Genomic DNA, 19,959 nt, shown 5'->3' with positions numbered 1-19,959 from the left:
CCCTGGACTACTATTTTTTTTTTTAAGGGAAATATTGGTGAATTTGCTTAAATTTGTCTGAACTTTTCTTCATAGATGAGGATATTTCTAACAAACATTGTTTTCTAAGTTTTACGTTATCCTATTATCTTTAGCTATACTTATGAAAGGTCATTTCCTAAGCATGAAAAAAGCAGATGGAGCTTTGAAAAGAATTCGAAAAGGTCTCCTGAGTCCGTGAGGTGAAGTAGCATGATTTCTCATGGGATGTGCACCAGCAGTTCTCTTAGCCCTACTGGTCAAAATGACAAAGAGCATATAGATTCTAGTTTTTACTCGGACAGATCTTCTCTTCCCCAGTGACCGGAATCCTGGTACTGCAGTGTGGACATGAGGAACTGAGAAATCTAGTCTCATTGCTCTGAATTTTGTTTGTGACTTAACTAAGGCTGAGATAAATTCCTTTTTCTAAATTTTTATTTTAATTCCGGTATAGTTAACATACTATGTAATATTAGTTTCAGTAGAACAATATAGGGATTCAACGCTTCTGTACAACACCCAGTGCTCATCACAAGTGCCCTCTTATCTCCCATCCCCTATTTCCCCAGTCGTCCCACCAGCTTCCCCTCTGGTAATCATCAGTTTGTTCACTATAGTTAAGAGTCTGTTTCTTGGTTTGCCTCTCTCTGTCTTTTTTTTTCCCATTTGCTCATTTTTTTTTTTTGTTTTTTAAATTCCACATATGAGTGAAATCATATTGTAGTTGCCTTTCTCTGACTGACTTCTTTCACTTAGCATAATACTTTCTAGTTCCATCCATGTTGTGGCAAATGAAAAGATTTTGTTCTTTTCTATGGCTGAGTAATATCCCATTGTATGTATATATACATATATATGTATATTATATACATATATATATATATACCTGTATATGTGTATGTATACATAACATATACATATATAACATAATATATACATATTATGTAATATATATATATATATATATATATATATATAATCATTTTTTCCCCAAGATCTAGGATTAGGGTTAGAATTAGGGCAGGGATGAGGGTCTGTGTTTATTATTGCAGGCCCAGATAAACTCCTAATCCCTTCCTCTCAAAAAAGCTTACCATATGTTTATTCACTCCAAGATTTATTTCACTTCATTTCTGTGACGCTTTCTGCGTAGGCAATGAGAAACTCTTAGTAGACAACATAAGCATGGTACTTTCCCTTACTGAGCTTATGTTTTGGGGATTTAATGTTAACCAATCATAACTAATCACATTAGTATAATGGCATTGAGAAAACTACCAAGAACTGCATAACATTCTGAAATTAATATTTACCATATATACTCGTCCAAGTGTTCTACTCTGCTCTTCATTTCATTCTCACAGCTAACCCTCTTGGACAGATGCCCTATCATCCCCATGTAACAGATGAGGAAATAGGGCTCAGATTGCCCAACATCACGTAGAGTTGGCAGAAACAGGTACAAACCTGCCACCAGAGCCAACACCGTTAACACCCTCAACCATGTTGACTGGAGACTTGAGGTCTGAGGTGACAGGGAGGGCTTCCTTGAAAAAGTGATGTTTGAGTTTTGAAGACTGAACACAACATGACTGGGTGAAGAGGGAAGTTTGATGGTGTCTGGGGTCACCTTCTAGGCATGTGCAGCAGCACTTTGCAAAGGCCAGAATGGGGAGGAACAGGAAGGGAGAATCTGGGGAAACAGGTCAGTGCAGCTGGCAGAGAGTTTGACCCTTGGGTCTGCAGAGGTAGGAAAGGTGGGAGTTGTCCAGCCTCATGAGCCTCTCTGTAGGGATTCTGGTCTGCACACTAAAAGCAGAAGGAGAGCAGTGAAGAAAGAGTCTCAGGCAAGGGTGGGGTATGGTCCAATGTGTACGTTCTGCATCACTCGCTCTAGCTGCAAAGGCACAGAACATACCAGAGGGGGCAGTAATGGGTGAACAGAAAACCGAGTAAGAAACTATTATAGGTGCTGGCTTGGCCAGGAGGATGGTAGGAGGCAGACTGAATCAGGAGACATCAACATGACTTGCTTTCCACACAATGTGAGAGATGAGAAAATGATGGATGACATCAGTGCGTCAATACCTAGAATGAACCCACTTGTTATGTACGTCTTGCAGCTGTTCCTGGTATAAGACATATCTAGATACATAGAGATGAATAAAGCACTAAGCATGAGTTTGCAGTCTTGACTTAGTCCATTTAAGCCGTTGTAAGTGATAAGCGAAAGGAATCCAGAAGAGAGTTCAGTATGCACCTCAACATTTGCCAGCTTGTTCAGACTGGATGGAAATGAACCAAAGTGTTGCCCATAGCAGCGGAACCATTTTTCTAGAGCAACATCCACCTAGTATGTGTGAATAAATAACACCAAAAAAATACAACTGTGCTAGGTCCTTTAGATATGACATGGTCACTAAATGTACAAGAGGCCTTAAAATTACAAATAACCCACCCCATAAAGAAGTTGTCAGGGCCTTGGCTCACATGCTACACCACTCAAAGGAGAGAGAAAGTCAGGTAGAAGTCATATGAATGTGAAAATAACTCCAGCAGAAAGCAAATTTAATGTGTCAGATGGAAAGAACAGTGATTTGACTGTAAGCCTCACGTTACTCTCCAGCGTGGTATTTACCTTCCGTAAGTGAACCTGGGAAATGAGTCCAAGAATACCCACTGGAATTCCAGGACACTGAATGCATGCTCTGGAGAAATCAATTTGCAAATATATTGAGAGTTTTTATAGCCTGCTGGCTGCCTTTTTTTTTTTTTAATAACAAAAACAACTAAGCAAGTAGACTGCTGCCAAATTTCACGGAGTCTCAGATGGTGACATCAAAATTTTTATTTCCCATTTTAGAACCAGCTAAATTTTGAGCTATCTGAACCCTGCCCCTGCTTTTCTTTAGTACTGAGTCATAGTTATCCTGTTTTTAATGTAAGGGAAAAGCCAATGGCTTTCAATAGCTATAAAGATTTGTACACAGTGTATAGTGATTTATAGTTTACAAAGTGATTTTACATTTTTGTCTTATTTAATCCTTCAAAGAAGCTTCTAGATAGGTTAGGCCAATTTTGTTTGCTACCTTTTGAAGATGAATATTCCAAGGCTCAAGAGGTCAATGACATTTCTATTGTCACACAGCTTGTGATTGGTAGAACTAGGACTTAAACTCAAGATTATTGATACTCTACCTAGTGCCCTTTCTATGACACTTAGCTGTATGTCTACAATTTGAATAATAATAGTCATGTTCTAGCAAATGATTACTATACGCCAGGTACTAGGTAAGATCATTACGTACATTACTGAATATAATCCCCAACACAATGCTGTAAGGTAAGTACTACTCTGAAGACCGAAGTTGAGAAAAGTTAAATGATTTACTCAAAGTTCTGTACAGCTGATAAGCAAAAGAATAAATTTGAACTTATCCAGAACCTAAGTTCTTAACTTATATTCATAGTTAAATAGTAGTTGATGATGCTTAGAGACCTAAAAGCAAATTTTGAATCAAACAGATGTACATAGACAACCTATAGTAAATGTCCTCATATTTTACACAGTGAAAATACTCATAGATGTTTGTTCTTTTTTAAAATAAAGCAGACATCCATTTTGAAGGGGGTAACCTCTAAGTGTTTACTTCATAAGTACCATTAGAGGGCTGATTAGTGAGGTTGTAGCAAAGGAAGGTCCCCAGATGTAGCCATAAAAGACTGTGGAGCAGCTGTATTCCAAACCTCTTCTGGGGAAATGCTCAGAATCTCACAGCCATGTGGAAGCCAAGAGTGACAATGCTTGCCAAGGGCAACACTTTTTCTCAACCAGAAAGTTGGTTCATTTTTTTCATTCCTTCAAAAAATATTTGACCTTCTGCCTGGCTAAAAGTGGAAAGGCTAGATGTATGATGGTGAAGAAAACTTTCATGGGCCCTGCCCCTCCTAATCTCTCAGCCTGCGTGGAACAGATGCTTCAGGGCTAAAAATTCAAAGTCCAATATCCAATAAAAGAATAATGCGGAAACACATTTAGACTTTTGGGGGCTGGGAAGGTCACTCTGAAGTCATGACACATAGGGGCACCGGACTGACTCTGTTTGTGGAGCATGTGACTCTTGATCTCGGGGTTGTGAGTTCGAGTCCCACATTGGGTGTATAGATTACTTAAAAATAAAATCTTTAAGAAGAAAAGAAGTCATGACATTTAAACTAAGAACTTCTAGGTGGCGCCAACCATGAAAAGAATGGGGAAGAGGAGAAGCAGACTCCAAGCAAAGGATATGACATGAGCAAAGGCGTTGACCGGGAAAAGGCATAGTTGAGGAAATGAAAGAAGAGAAGTGTACACCAGAGCCTGGTGAGCTGGTGGTGGATGAGGCAGGCACATGATGACTTAAGTGAGGGGTGCATCATCACAGGCCAGAGAACAGGCTTTAGATTTCATTCTAAAAGAATTTGAAGCCCCTGAAGGATTTTAGCCAAGAGCCTGACCCATTTTTTTTTTTTTTAACGCACGTAGATTATGTAGAGAATGGGTTGGAGGGGAAACAAGAGTAAACTGAAGGTGACTGGTTAGGTTACTGAGCAGTTCAACTAAGCCATAGTAGTGACAGGGCTAGGACCTGGGCAGTAGGTTTAGGAAAATCAACAGGTAAATTACTTTGGAGGGGCAGGGAGGATGGAGAAGGGTTGAGTCAAGAATGATCCCCAGGTTTCTGGCTGACAGAACAGGGCAGTAGAGAAAGGAACAGAAGTAGAATGGGTTTTTTAAAAACGACATCAAGCATTCAGGCTTAGATTTAGGTTTAAACTGCTTTTGAGACTTCCAAGTATTGTTTTAGATATATAAGTCTGGAGCTCTGCAGAAAGGTTGGGGCTGCACTTCTAGAAATGTTAGAGTTATCACTAAAGAGGTAAATGTTGAATACCCGAGAAAGGGAACGGGAGAGAATAGATGTAAACCCCTACGGAGAGGATTAAAGTGAGCCTGGGAGGAGTTCCCAAGGAACAAGATTTTGAAGAGGAATAGAGTTAAAAGGTTGCCTCTGACTTCTTCCTTCCTAGACATCTCCAAGCTATTCTATATCCTATCATCTAAGATCACCTACATGTTCAGCCTCAACCCTGCAGTATACTTGTGTGGTTTTTCATAGTGGTGGATGAGAGAAACCCTCCTATAATGTAGATCAGCTAACAAGCTTTTGTAGGCAGGTGACCATGCACATTTAGAGTTCCTTTGCTTCTTAGCTACTATGTGCAATGTTTGTGACACACACCGTGTAGGCAGTAGGGAGAGCACAACATTGTAAGATACTATCTTAAGTCTGACATTATTATCTGAGAGAATCCCTGCCCACTATAACTTTACAGTCTAGTCCAAGAGGCACACATGATCATAAGTCACACAAATCAAAATACATAAATGTAATAAATGATATAACAAAATGCTCAGGGCAACCACTGGAAGATATAATTCCCTCCAACAGAGGAGGTCTTTTAAAGTTTCTCGGAAGTACGTATTTGAACTAGTTTTTTTTTTTTTTTTTTTAACGTTTATTTATTTTTGAGACAGAGAGAGACAGAGCATGAACAGGGGAGGGTCACAGAGAGAGGGAGACAAAATCTGAAACAGGCTCCAGGCTCTGAGCTGTCAGCACAGAGCCCGACGTGGGGCTCGAACCCACGGACCGTGAGATCATGACCTGAGCCGAAGTCGGACGCTTAACTGACCAAGCCACCCAGGCGCCCCGAACTAGTTTTTGAAGAAAGAGTAGCATTTGAGACGCAGCAGTGTGGAGAATCATACGTGCTTTGCTCAGGAGTTTGGCTCTTATCCTGGATACAGTTGGGTACTGGAAGCTTTGTGGCAGGAAAATAATATGATCAGATATGATTTAGGTAACTCTGATAGAAGTAGAGGAAGAAGAGAGTTTGAACACAAGGCCCTCAGATCTGCAACACAGAGGAGGGCCTGAACTGGAACCGAGAGAATGAAAAGCGGAGAAAAGATTTGAGGAACCAGATTAGTTCCGTGTCGGGAGAGAAGAGCTAGAGTTAAAGACATCAGGGTTATAGGTATGTAGGGTAATTATTAACAAAATCATAGAACCTAAGACCACAAAATCAAAATTAGTGATTGACGTAGCCTGGGTGATGAAGTAGCTTTGTAGATAGTCAGCGTGCAGGCCCCTTGACATTTGATGATGATCAGAGAGAGAAGCCTGGGCTGGAGATCATAGTGTTGTCATTTTTGGTATTTGGGTGAGAAGTGAAGTGGCCGGAGTCGATGGACCTGCCAGGGAGTTTACTAGCTACATGAACTTAGCTGGGGTCTATGCCTTCATTTCCTCACCTCTACTGGGGTAAGAATAACAAACCTCATAAAGTTTTTGTGGGAATTAGCTGAGTTAATACAAGTAAATTGCTTCAGATAGCGGCAGGCAAGCCCATAGTAAGTACTAAGTTCAGCTAGTAGTAGCATTAAGGCAGCCAGGACCAGTGGCCTGTAGACGAAGATGCGACGGGTGCCAGGAGGGAACAGTGGAAGAAGTTGGAATGGCAGCATCACTGAAATTCTCTGAGAAACAAGGGATGTGAAATAATTGAAAGTATTCTGAAGTATACCAACATCAAAAGCAGAGAAATTCCATGGGAAATTACTAAAAGAGGCATTCTCATTCCTCTTTACTAAGGAATGGACAGAGATAGATAAAAGCCCAATGGCTCTAGTTAATGACAGATCTGGATTTTAACCCAGATCTCCTGATTCTGCTTTCCAGAAATCCAAGGTGCCTGAATTGCTTCACTTCAGAATATTTTCCCTGAATTTATTTGGAGAAGATCTGTTTTTATTTAGTTTTGTTTGTTTTTACTTTTCTTACCCTTTAAAAAAATCCCTAATTAACCAAAAGCCTTGGCTCTGAGGTCAAGAGCAAGGATTGTAGAGTCAGGTGGTTTGATTTCCATTTCTAGCTCTACTATGTACCAAGTTCACTCTCTTGGGTTTGTTTTCTAGCTCTGTGGCTCTGTTTCCTTATCTGTAAAATGCAAGATTATAATAGTACCTTATTGTTATTAAATGAGCTAAGCCACTTTATAACAGTGCCTGGCACATAACATTTAATAATAATAGCTGTACAATTTTATTATTTAATTAGTATATCTTTTTCACAACCAAAATATAAATCAATATCTTCCCAGTATTTTTTTTTAAACTGGCCCTATGACCTCAAGTATTTTTAAAGTCACAAGTCATTAAAAAAAAAAACAAACTCAAAAAACCATTTACTGGCTGGTATTTGTTTAACAAATCTCCATGAACTGGGAATTATTAAATTTCACTGTAGTTTATCATGTTTACATGAAGAACTAGAATTAATGCTTAGGAAAAAATATTTTTAGTCCCATGACTTCTGTAACTCAAGAGAGGAAAAAAAAAAAGGGAAGGGAAGAGAGGTGGGTAGGGATGGAAGGGAATAGTATGACAAATCTGGGTTCTCAGTAGGCTATAAGAAAGGCATACTAGAAAAAGCTTTCTTTCCTAAAGCTGTAACAGAACTAAGTCTTTAAAGACGAGTAACAGTTAACCTGCCAAGGCCGATCTCCTTAGGGAGAGCGGAGTCTATACTTTCATGGAGATGACATTTGAAACAAACTTGAAGGATGGAGAGGAGTTAGATACTGGTGAAGATTGGGGAGAAGTATAGGTGGATACAAAATCATGAGCAAGGAAAAGGAAGTTGGTGGGGCACCTAGGTGGCTCAGTTGGTTAAGCGTCCAACTTGATTTCAGCTCGAGTCTTGATCTCAACTCAAGTCTTGCTCGCAGGATCGTGAGTTCAGTCCCTCCATGCCCAGAATGGAGCCTACTTTAAAAAAAGAAAAAGAGGGGCGCCGCCTGGGTGGCGCAGTCGGTTAAGAGTCCGACTTCAGCCAGGTCACGATCTCGCAGTCCGGGAGTTCGAGCCCCGCGTCGGGCTCTGGGCTGATGGCTCAGAGCCTGGAGCCTGTTTCTGATCCTGTGTCTCCCTCTCTCTCTGCCCCTCCCCCGTTCATGCTCTGTCTCTCTGTCCCAAAAATAAATAAACGTTGAAAAAAAAAAAAAAAAGAAAAAGAAAAAGAAGTTGGAAACCAATGTGTTGCTGACTAGCACACAGTCTAGCTCCCCCAAGTGTGGTCCATGAAGTATCAGTGTCACCTGGGAGTCTTGTTAGAAATGCAGCATCTCTGAGTTTACCCTGACCCACTGAATCAGAATCCACATTTGAAGATACTTTAGGTGATACATAAAGATATTAGACTTTGAGAAGCAGTGTTCTAGAATATATGGTTGCCTCTTAAACATGGTTGAACATTCAAATAATCTAGAGAGTTTTTAAAAAGTTTTTTGATATTTGAGGGCTTTTTTGATTTTTTGGAGCTCCACCCCAAGAAATTCTAAATAAATTGGCATGAGATGAGGTCTGGACACTGGGTTTAAGTCTCCCCAGATAGTTCTAATGTGCACCCAAGTTTGAGAACCATTGGAGATTATGAAAAAAGCTTCTCCCTGAAGGGTAGTGGACAGTAAGCCTGATTGGGCTGAACTGCAGAAAGCTTCATATACCAAACTAAAGACAGGTGATTTTGTTTTGTTTTGTTTTTAAGGTGGGCCCTAGGGGCTAAAAACCACTAGTATGTGGATCTGTAAAGGAAATTGTGGTTCTAACTCAAGCATACACCTGACTTGAAAATGGATGTGGAAAGTACAACATTCATCTGTAAGATATAAACTGCCATGAAAATACACTGATAGCTGTTTTTCTATATATCAAAAATGTTTCTTAAAATTAAAAAAAATATATATATAGTAAAATGATTAAAAGGAATGTTTGTTTCTACTACCTTTGGGTTTGAAAAGCATGCAAAACCCAAAGACAGATTCCTAAATGCAAAGGCCTCTGTCTCAGATGTATTACTTAAACCCAAAAAGAAAAAAGGACTCAAATTCTATTTCTGAAATGTCATCTTGATGGCCCCTACCATCACACCTTTCCATCAGATGGCGCTCTCATCACAATTTGTAAGATGTCAATATTTTATAATAGGTATACAGTCTCTCAGCCAAGGCACTCATGCTTTTTGTAGAACACTGTACTTGGTATAAAGTCTTTTATCCAATGAATGACCTTCCTGCACCCCGTGTGGTTAGGGCCAACACACTCTGATTGTATGACCAAGAACAAGAGAGATTTACAAGAGGAACTCACTCCCCAATTTCTTTTTAACTATCACCCATACCATACCTGAATATAAATGGACATAATTAATAGCATTTTAAAAAATTATAGAAACAAATCCAATATTTCTATAAAAGACAACATTTGCTTGCAACAGGGTGATAGGAGAAACACCTTGCTTCTTATGGCAAGATTTACCTGGGAAATTGGATTGGCTTTTGGAAGAGAGGATGCAAAACAAAAAAAAGTTCAACTGGGTTGTAGTGATGATTGCATATCTATATAAATGTATTTAAAACTATTAAACTGTATATTTACAATAAATTGTATGGCATGTAAATTATATGTCGATTAAGCTGTACAGTGTGGGGGGTAGGGGGTTCAACTAGAGAAGACTGCTGAGGAGCCTCCCTAGGAAGACACAAGGAGACCACGGGGGTAACATCATCATAGGGCCATCTAAGAACCCTGGTGCCCAGAAGATTAGGTATAAGTGGTAATAGAGGTGAGAAAATCCTGATCCTACTTGGATTTGCCCACTTTCTAGGGCATGTCCTGCCCAAATAAGTCACCTTCCTTCTCTACAACCTTTGCAGAATCCTGGGAAGGGGGGCAGATATTGAAATCACTCCAGAAGGACTTGACACTTTGATGTTCTTGGCTCCAAGCATTAGTGACCTGGGGCATGCTGGTCAGTAGCACTTTCAGCACAAAAAAGGAAGCAAGAACTAGTAGAGCAGACAGAGGAAGTACTGTACTAACATGTTTACATAAGCTGAGGTATCCTGGGTGATCCCTCTTAAAGAGACAGAAACTTGTCTGGGGTAAGTAAACAAACTCAGGGTCACTGAGGACACTCTTGGGCCCCAACAGAAACCCAGTTCTGCTGGTGCTTCTAGGCCTGCACAAATGGTCTGCTGCTTACCAGTGAGTGAACACGGTTATTCCTACAACTGTTCTTGCTTTCCTCAGGTTTTCACAGGGGCTGGGATTTGTTCTCGGGCCAGTATTCAGGTCTGTCGCTTCACACTGAGAGAGGACGATGAACTATATGTAGGCAAACTTTGTTTTATGAAGAAAGAGTTCATAGCAAAAGCAGCTGATTTACTTTGTATTAAGACTGGTTATAAAACACTGAGACTTTATGCAGTTATTATTCAGTAAGACAAGACGTTCTCAGCCTCCATAAAGAAGCTCAAATATAATGAATCGATTTTGTCGTGACTGATGTGGGGCAGGAGGAGGGAAAGTATTCTTTGCAGTGATGGAAGACAGTCTTTCATTTTAATCGGTGCATGGAAAAGCAATTCCAGAGTAATGAAGTAATGATGCTGTTCTCCCTTTTTGAAAGATTAGTTGTACTTTGGGGAGTGAGCACTTATAAAACATATGGACATTCCTGAAATGCTCTATTCTGACTCAATATCCCGGGCTCCTTTATGCCCATGAGAACTCCAGACCCCTGATATTTTGATGTTGATGGAAATCCCACACAGCACCTCTGTGAGCCTCATTTTATAGATAAGACTAGGCCCAAAGGGCTGTAAATGGCTTTCCCAAGTATCTGAGTAACCTGATCGTTAGAGATAGAGCCCTAGAAGAGGGTCTTTTCCAACACAATCTCAAAAACCACACAAACAGTGAAGAGTGTGCTTTGGAGATCACAGGGTTACCTAGAAAAAGTCACTGCCTTCAAAGAGCTTTCAGCTACACCTCAGGGCTTTGACCTAACAGATTGTGTTGGTAAAAAGAATCATGTTAAACTACCCCATAAGAAAGTAGAGGCTTCGTTCTCTAAGCTTTTCTGTTGAATGGGAAGGAAGGCTTAGGCAAGGCAAGAAAAGAAAAGAGAAAAGAAAAAAGGAAGAAAGGAAGGGAGGGAGAAAGAGAAGGAAGGAAGGAAAGAAGGAAGAAGAAAGCAAGCTAACCTCACTCCCTCTTGTCTGTCTTTCCACAGGATCATGTAATTTTACTGCCAGTATTGAGACATTCATGGAAGAGATGTCAGCAGGAAGTAAAAATTCATGGAGAAGGGTGTGTGTGTTTGCTGCTTCCACACATTAATGGCATGATTTTTTTTTATGCAAAAAGAAAAAAAAAAGAAATCTACCCACATTTTAATTTAGCATGAGCCAATTTACAGAGCATGGAAATTCACTTTCATTCCCAGGATTGGCGCGTGTGCAATTAGCAATGCAGTGTATATACAAGAAGCCATGCTGTTAACAGTTTATCCTAAGTAATTTGGTGTCATTTACAAAAGGAAGAAATTCCTGCCGCCAGAAGGGACAGAAGACGGGATGATGAAATCACAGAGAAACACTAAAATTACTAACTCCACAACAGCTCGCCTTATTTTTCTTGGACCCAAACTGTCAGGGTATAAACACTATTTGTTTCTTTTTTAAAACATCTATAGTTTTGCTGTAAATAATAACACTGTATAAATTCTAACAGAAAAATAGAATAAATGTTGATAAGGCACTGCCTCTTAGAACACAAACAGAATATTGCAAATGCATTTAACATACTAGGGGTCTCAAGTGACTTCACCCTAGAAGAGGAGGGAGGGGTCCTGGGTGGAGGGGGAATCTTCACTGATTCTTGTATATTAGCAATTATAATGTTTGTATATGCAAAACTGCTAGCTTGATTTTAAAAAACAGAAACAAATCTTTAAAATCTGCTGCAAATTTAAATAATTCCCAAAATGAGGAATTCTGTAGTTCTGTGAAAAAAATTTTTCTTCAGAATACTAATATTTTGATGCATGTGTATCACCTTATTTTGATTAAATCTTTTCCAATTTTGCAAACACTACAGTATACTGCAACACAGAAGATTTTATCTGTAAACACAAAGCCCTTCATCTAATATTTGTTGCTATTGCCAATTTTTCAATGAAATGAACTAAAAATGAAAAAAAAACCCTATACAGTAGTTGCTTTAGGGGGAGGGTGGGTGCTGTTAGTGCTTAAAAGGGGGTAATGCTTGCCGCTTTAGAGGTGGATGGTGCTCATAAGAGGCCCCAGTCAGGGGTATTTAAAATGGACTAAACAGAAATTCTTAGCTCGTAGAATGGCAGCACGCTGTACAATTATTACTGTATTGTGTACTGGCTATAAGATGTAGACACCTTTGAATAAGCCAATCATTTGTAACCATTCTAGCAGTGTCATATTAGGTTAATAAGGCTGCTGTGTTTTAAAGGGCATTTTTATTTGGGTTTTGGTGAAATCCTTTAATTTGTTGATTATATTCATATAAAATCAGCATTCATTGACACATAGCTCTAATGACATATGTATGAAAAACCATACACTGGATGACCTAGTCGATTATTTAAGCATAAAATAAATTGTGTTAAACTCTTCACCCACCTGTGCTCTACAGTGTCCTTGTGTTCTCTGGCAAAATGTGCATTTCGTGGAGGAGCCAAGAATTAAAGATTAACCGACAAGTGATCTTTGCCCTCATCCTGTTTGTGCTGCCCCCAGAAAAGTGGGGAATTGGGGCTTATTGCAACCGCATGTCAAGTTGTCAACTGACAGCTCCAGGAACCCTCCAGGGCTTTTCGTCCCTCATGCTGTTTGCAGTTGGCGTTTGTGGTCGGTGCTTAGAAGTTGGGAGATTTTACATAAGAACCCAAATTTCTAACTTCCCGTAAAAAGCAAGATTTGACAACAGTTCTCATTTCCAGAGGGCAACTTGTGGGGCCATGTCATGCCTGCCCTCTGCAACCAGGTGTGGGGTGTCCAGACAGTGCAGAAGCCAGCCCCGCCTCTTACATTTGTTGGTCCTGATTGGCCTGGTAGGTAGGCACTGAGGTTTGCAACCAGACACTACATGATTAATTCAACAGGGGCAGAGACCGGCTGTTTTAATTTTCATTCTAGCCCAGAGCCAGGCTATACTGGTGGTACTCGCAATTATCACTAAAATTGGAGCACTCTCTATATGCCCAACTGTAAGTGCATCGCATTGATTCAGTCTTCATAACCACTTCATGAGGTAGGTACTGCCTTGGGTAGTAATTGTCCCTTTACAAATATTAAAAGGGTGCTTAGAACCATTTGACAGGGTCACCTATTTCCTGTCCATTAAAGATGATTGCTGATGGGGCACCTGGCTGGCTCAGCCACTGGAGCATGACTCGATCTCAGGGTGGTGAGTTTGAGCCCTACTTTAGTACAGTTTACTTAAAGAAAAATGTTGAATTGGATGCATTGTTCCCAACAAAGATTCAATATCAATGCGGAACACATGTATGGAGAATTTACTTTGCATGAATAATGGAGCTAGACTGCATTGTATGAAATCCAAAGCAAACAAAAAGTGCCTCTCCACCGCCACCAAAATCAAAATGAGCAAACTCAGACCCCTGAAAGGTTAAAAAAAAAAAAAAGTTCCAAAAGCCTCTTGGAAAATCGGGATCAGAATTCAGATATTCTAACTTCCCATCTAAAAGTTACGGATTTCTGACTCCTAGTCCTTGACAGGTGTTTATCCTGAATTGGAAACTCAATCATGTATACTTACCTGGGTATTAAATGGTGTATTGTGTTTAGATAGCTAAAAAATTTGACTTTAGGGATATGTGATGGGCTAAACTACAGTTCAAGAACAAGTTCATAAATTTACTCAGAAATGAAGTATCCAAAATGGGAAAACAAAGCTTTTATTTGCATTTAAATGTGTGTTTGCATATATTTATATATGTGTGCATAGGTTGAATAGGGCATACATTATGTATTCCTAACAGTCTTTGGCCTGCTAGCTTATAAAAATGTATTTAAGCTTTTCCTTGATTGACATTGCTATTAAAAAAAAAAAAACAAATCTGCCATTGATAGATTTCTGATATTTGCTATGTTTTTCACTTTATATTCTTAGCAAACTCCTGAGTTTGTTAAATTAAAATGTCACTAGCATATTGCCATATAAGTTATGGCAATAGACCATGCAGGGTTATCATCATTTCTAAGAGGGATCTACTTTATTGAACACAGAAGCAGTCAGCCTTTTTTCCTCTATTAATAAATTCTGCCTTGGCCTCCTGATGCTCCACCATGTTTATTTCAGTACCGTCCTGGGATTGCATCAAGACTGAGGTTTCTCTCTAGGACAAATAAAAAATTGTTCGTTTCCTTTATTATTATGTCAGGTCACATTTGGCTGTGCGACAAGGATATGTGGTAAGCCCAGAAATATAAATCACAGGAATAACTCATCCCTTGAGTCTCTGAAGAAACCAGGATCCCAAAGCTAACTTCCTATCTGGATAAGTCTTTTTGGTTTGTTGCAGAGACCCTGACATATCAAAAGGTGTGTAATTCCCTAGTCATACAGCACTGCTTCTCCTTCATGAATTCATGACCAAATAGTCCAGAAGTAAATCTCTCTAACATTGACATATGAGCCTAACTTCACAAGAATTCTTTCAAAAATGGACGAGGCAATGGTGTCATTATGTGATTAGTTCAAGCAGTGGCTTAACTCTGAGAACTGGGAAAGAGTAGTGTTACCGGCTTTTCAAAAGAGTCCCAGCAGGTGCACCGCACCACCAGGTCCTCATGCTGTGCTATGCACTTCCTAAGGGCAGAGACTGTGGTTTGTCCTCTGCTGTATCCACAGCACATAGAATACTGCTTGACACCTCATAGGTAGGTGCTCATATTTGTTGAGTGCCAGAATGAATCATCAATCAAACATCAGAGGTCACAGGACAGCAAATAGGAAATGTTACCCTGTGCACCATCTTGTGCACCATTTTTTTTGCACGTTCAACCAGGCTGGAAATCAAAGGAAAGAACAGTTTTTGGTTCTAATGACTTCATTCACCAAAGACTAACTTCCTCTTTCTAGTTGCACAAGACTCTTGTTAGCCACAAAGTCTTAAATGATTAGATTTGAGTATACCAATGCCTCGTGAGCAAACAGGACACCAGTAACACTGCTGAACTGGGCACCCTTCCCATGGCCATGGCTATATTCCTTATCCTTATCACTAATAGGCTGCTGAAAAGTCAGCCAAGAGTGTGGAGAACCCATCATGAACCCTCGTCTCTGAAAGTCAGCTTAGCCTCCTCTCTTTCAGATGTGATAGATTTTTTCTTTTAAAGTCTAGCTACCTCAAGGTTCCTACCTCAGTATTGTTCAGTGTTTGCTGGGTTGATAAAGGACCATAAGGTCCAGAAATTATACCCCAAGGGCCATATCCAGCCTGCAGAGAGATTTTGTTTGGATCACATGACATCTGAAAAAAGATAGCCAACATTTTTTTTTTAATCGGGAGATTTTAAAGAAAAAAATGAGCTGTGAGTTCTCTTTAAAATCTGAAGAAGCAAAAATCCTATTTCTGAACTCCCTATGACAACAACCACCTGGAGCAAAAATGCACGTGCCACCTCTGGACAAGCATGTGTTTTACAGATGTTCACCATGGCCCTTCCTGGGTCCTACTGCCTCTCAACCCAGTCTACTTCATTCTTGTCAATTCAGTCTCTGGTATGACTGGAAGAAGGAGAAGGCAGATTGATGCATTCCTGCTTCAATTCTTCCATTTGGCAAGCCAAACATCGACCTCATTTTCATCCTCTCAGCTCCAATAGGAAGACAAATAAGGGAGTGAGGAACTGAGAAAAAAGATGAGTCCTGTGGTTCTCCAAACCCACCCCCACCCATCTCATCCAGCAGCAGGTATTCAGTGCCCACCACTTTACAGGTACTCTTCCAGATGCCAGACACAGTGAGGAGCATGCAAACAGCCTTTGTGTGAAATCTAAATCTAGGCCCCCTCAGGACAAAAACAGAAACCCTATAATTACTTGTGGAAACAAAACTGCAGGACACTGTAGATAGTGGTACTGGAGAACAAGGGAAGACCATGAAGAGAGAGAAAAACAACTGTGACAACTGAGTGTAGCCATGGCACTTTCATATCACACCTGCTAGTCATAACCAAATGCAACTCAAGGGTAACAAAAATAGCAACTCAATAGAAAACCTTAACATCTCAAAGTTATTGAATCAACTCTACAAGCGACTACAAGCCCATCTCACTTCCAAAGATTCTGGATTTAGGTGAAACCAGTCAAAACTTTGAACTCATGTGCAATGTTCTTCACCTTCCATACATCAAGTTCTTCATAATTCAGGGACCTGTTCACAAAGCCTCCCCTGCTGATGCCAACACACAGTGGTCACTCAGGTAAATAAATGGGTGTCCCACAATTCACCACTCAAGTCTCCATCCTTAATGGTGTCTCTGAATGTCTTGCTCTTTAAGAACATGGACTGTTTGAGGAACCTGGGTGGCTCAGTCATTTAAGCATCTGACTTCGGCTCAGGTCATGATGATCTCATGGGTTTGTGAGTTCGAGCCCCACATCGAGCTCTGTGCTGACAGCTCAGAGCCTGGAGACTGTTCAGAGTCTGCCCCTCTGCCCCTCCCCTGCTTGCTCGTGCTCTCTCTCTCACAAAAATAAACATTTAAAAAAATTTTTTTTAGGAACAAGGACTGTTTTCCACAGTCCTAAGAGCAGAGCTGGGCACACAGAAAGTATGTAATAAATGCTCAGCATTGCATGTCTAATCATTTACTAGTTCTGTCTGGTGAAGGCTCACCAGACTCCAGTGATGCTGCAGTACATGATGAGGGCCCAGTATCAGTGCACACACCACCCTCTGGAAGTTAATGCTTAGTACAGTAAAGAGCAGAAATACAGTTTCCTCACAGCTTGGCTTGCTAACACTGTATCATGGTTAGTGTGCCTCGTCTGAGTAGAACCTAAAGGAAAAACTAAATAAAGGGTGTCTAAGGAAAAGCCTGCGGAAGCTTAATCCATTCAAGGCCATGTAGGTAGGTAGATGATGGCTGGCTGGCTGGCTGGAGGGAGGGATGGATGGATGGATGGAGTGGTGATAGCTGGAGCATGGCAAGCTTTAGAGTAACTGTCATGCTTCTGGCTACAATAAAACTTTGAATACTCAAGTTCCATTGGCCAAAGTGGTCATGCTCTCAAATATCTATGGGCACTAGGCAGGTCATCTAAACTAGGCAAAGGGGTTGAGATAGATGGTTATTATACATAAATTATTGTCTAACTCTTCCTGCAGGTGATTACTTTCCAGCCCCATTGCTATCACCTTAACTATACAGCTTGCTTTGGCCAGTGAAGGATGAGCAGATGCTCCAAGAGCTAGTGCATTTTTCTTCATGTTTCCTTTCCTCCTGCTTCAAGACCAGGGATGCTCCCCAAAGATCCTTCCTGGCCTGGTGCTGGAGTGAAGGTGATGTGGAGCAAAGAGACACAGTTGCCCCAATGGACATGCAATGTGAGCAAGAAATAAACCCTCTATTAAGTGACTGAGATTTGCCGTAACCCATGATTAACATACAAGTCCGGGAGAAGACATTAAGGGGTGTGGAGTACGAGGTAAGCATCTTCCCCTTCTAAAGAGTCTGCAAGTCTAGTCTGCCCAATTTCCAAGTTTTCAAAATGTTGGCAATTAATTCAGTTTTCGTCACCAAGCATATCTGGTCTTCAACCTCTACCACTGGCTCTTGGCATTTGTAGAATAAACACATACCTGGATCACACTATATAAATTTATTGATGTGTGGGTTTTTTTAATTTTTTTTAAATTTTATTTATTTGAGGGGGGGGAACCAGTGGAGGAGGGGCAAAGAGATGGGGAGACAGAGAATCAGAAGCAGGCTCTGTGCTGAGAGCAGAGAGCCTGACGCAGGGCTCAAACTCACGAACCCTGAGGTCAGGACCTGAGCCAAAGTCTGACGCTTAACTGACTGAGCCACCCAGGCGCCCCTTGATGTGTGATTTTTAATTATATACTATAAAGTTGGTATACATATGCAAAAAAAATTAATTCCTGAGTCAGTGTGAAGGACTACCTAATTTCCCGCCTCAGTGCAGCTTGGTTGTGCTCTAAGTACCCTTTCAAGTGCTAACACTCTCATTAAGGGTCTATAGGAGTTATTTGGCTTTTTAACTTTCATTTTATTGCATATTAGTGAAGCAGTGATCTTCCTTTGTGCATCTGGGCCTACCGTGGCTCCTGCTTACCTCCAGAACCCCACCCCATCCATCTCACCCTTTCAGGATACCCCAGACCAGTGAGAAAGGCAGTCTGTGGACTGCTCTTAGTCTGAGAGTTCTCTGTTGGCTGCCGAATGGGATAAGAAACTGGGTCCAGAATATAAACCATGTTACTAAGCTTTACTTTAGTTCAGTTGGCTTTTTTTTTTAACATATAGTGAGGCTTTTCTGAGAAGGAAATGGTGCACAGATTTACATTCCAGTGTAAGTTCCCTGTCACAGATCGATGCTCTGCATAGCATGACTGTGGCAAACTAGCTTTCTTTCTGTTCCTCAAAAGTGCCAAGTTCTTGGGGTTCCTGGGTGGCTCAGTTGGTTAAGCATCCGACTTTGACTCAGGTCTTGATCTCAAGGTTTGTGAGTTCAAGCCCTGCATGGAGCTCTGTGCTGACAGCTCAGAGCTTGGAGCCTGCTTCGGATTCTGTGTCTCCCTCTGTCTCTCTCTGCCCCTCCCCTGCTTGAGCTCTCTCTCTCTCTATCAATAATAAACATTTTTTTTAAAAAGTGCCAAGTTCTTCCTCATCTCCTTCCCATCCCATTTGTCCTCTGCCAGGGAGCATCTCATTTCAACCTCCAAATGTCCCCACCTCAGGCCTTCCCTGCACACCCTTTCTGACTCCCTGCTTATTCTGTCACACCACCATACATATTCTCTTTATAGCATTACCGCCACAATCATCCTTCTACCTTCTACCATCCTTCTACTATCCTGTATACCTGTTTATTGTCTGTATACAATCTCCAAGGCATCCCCCACAAGGCCTAGCACCAGCAGGCTCAAATATTTGTTGCCTACATGAGGGATGGAGGGAAGCACAGACAAGGATGGCTTAGGACACATTACATACGTATCCGTGAGTGTCAAGGAAAAACAGCAACACCTTCTGTGACTCATTGTGAAGTATCAGAAGGACCTCAGCTTGCCTTTGAGGGTTGCTGTGCTTCCGCCCCCAGTGAAGACTTGCCGAGCAGAGTTTTATAACTCACTCCCCCTCCGCAGCATGTTATGAGAGCTTTGTTACAGACTGTCAGGTATCATCATGGTGTTTTTCCGTCCTGTGCTGGGAACATGTGATAGGAAGGTTATTAAAGTCATCTGGGATGTGTCACGGCATCAGATCTTCAAATGACTCTTTGAATCACCCAGACACAGCACAGCCCCTGTTAAACTGGTACTAGAAAAGTGAGCCATCTTCCTGATGAAACAAAAGCCTTGTTGGTAGAACAATGACAGAAAAGAGCTGCTCAGACAGCCCAAGTGACTACCTTGTATAATGGCTGCAACTCTTCCTATCCTGGTGGGCCCAACCTATAACTGGAATCTGAATTCTCCTTTGGCTTCACCAGGTTAAAAAATCAGATGCTTCAGGGCCTGATGCAAGGCATTCTAAGTGGTAGGGCCTGCGGAAAACCTGAGAGCACATGCCCGAATGAAAACCACAGCAGTCAGTTCTGACAAAATATTGCAATGCAGGAATGCAGGTCCAGAATTGTCAGCATTTCTGAGTTTCTGCAGAGAAGCTGAAAAGTTCCATGAGAAGATGAATGTAGGCTATGGATACATAGGTGTATAGGGATCTATCAAATTCAACTCAA

The 19,959-nt window shown here is 40.9% G+C and overlaps 1 protein-coding gene across 6 annotated transcripts in view; it reads left to right on the top strand.

Annotated features, from left to right (window-relative positions):
* The window catches only part of ANK3 (ankyrin 3), a 332,342-nt gene extending 319,723 nt beyond the window's left edge, over nt 1-12,619 (top strand). For all 6 annotated transcript variants that reach the window (XM_047825329.1, XM_047825328.1, XM_047825332.1 and 3 more), the window contains one exon: nt 11,202-12,619. The gene's annotated coding sequence lies outside the window, so the exon portion shown is untranslated. The remainder of the gene's footprint in view (nt 1-11,201) is intronic.
* Nucleotides 12,620-19,959: the final 7,340 nt, after the last annotated feature.

Source organism: Prionailurus viverrinus, chromosome D2, assembly GCF_022837055.1.
Source record: "Prionailurus viverrinus isolate Anna chromosome D2, UM_Priviv_1.0, whole genome shotgun sequence".
NCBI classification, from domain to species: Eukaryota; Metazoa; Chordata; class Mammalia; order Carnivora; family Felidae; genus Prionailurus; species Prionailurus viverrinus.
This window is presented reverse-complemented; position numbering and strand designations above follow the sequence as displayed.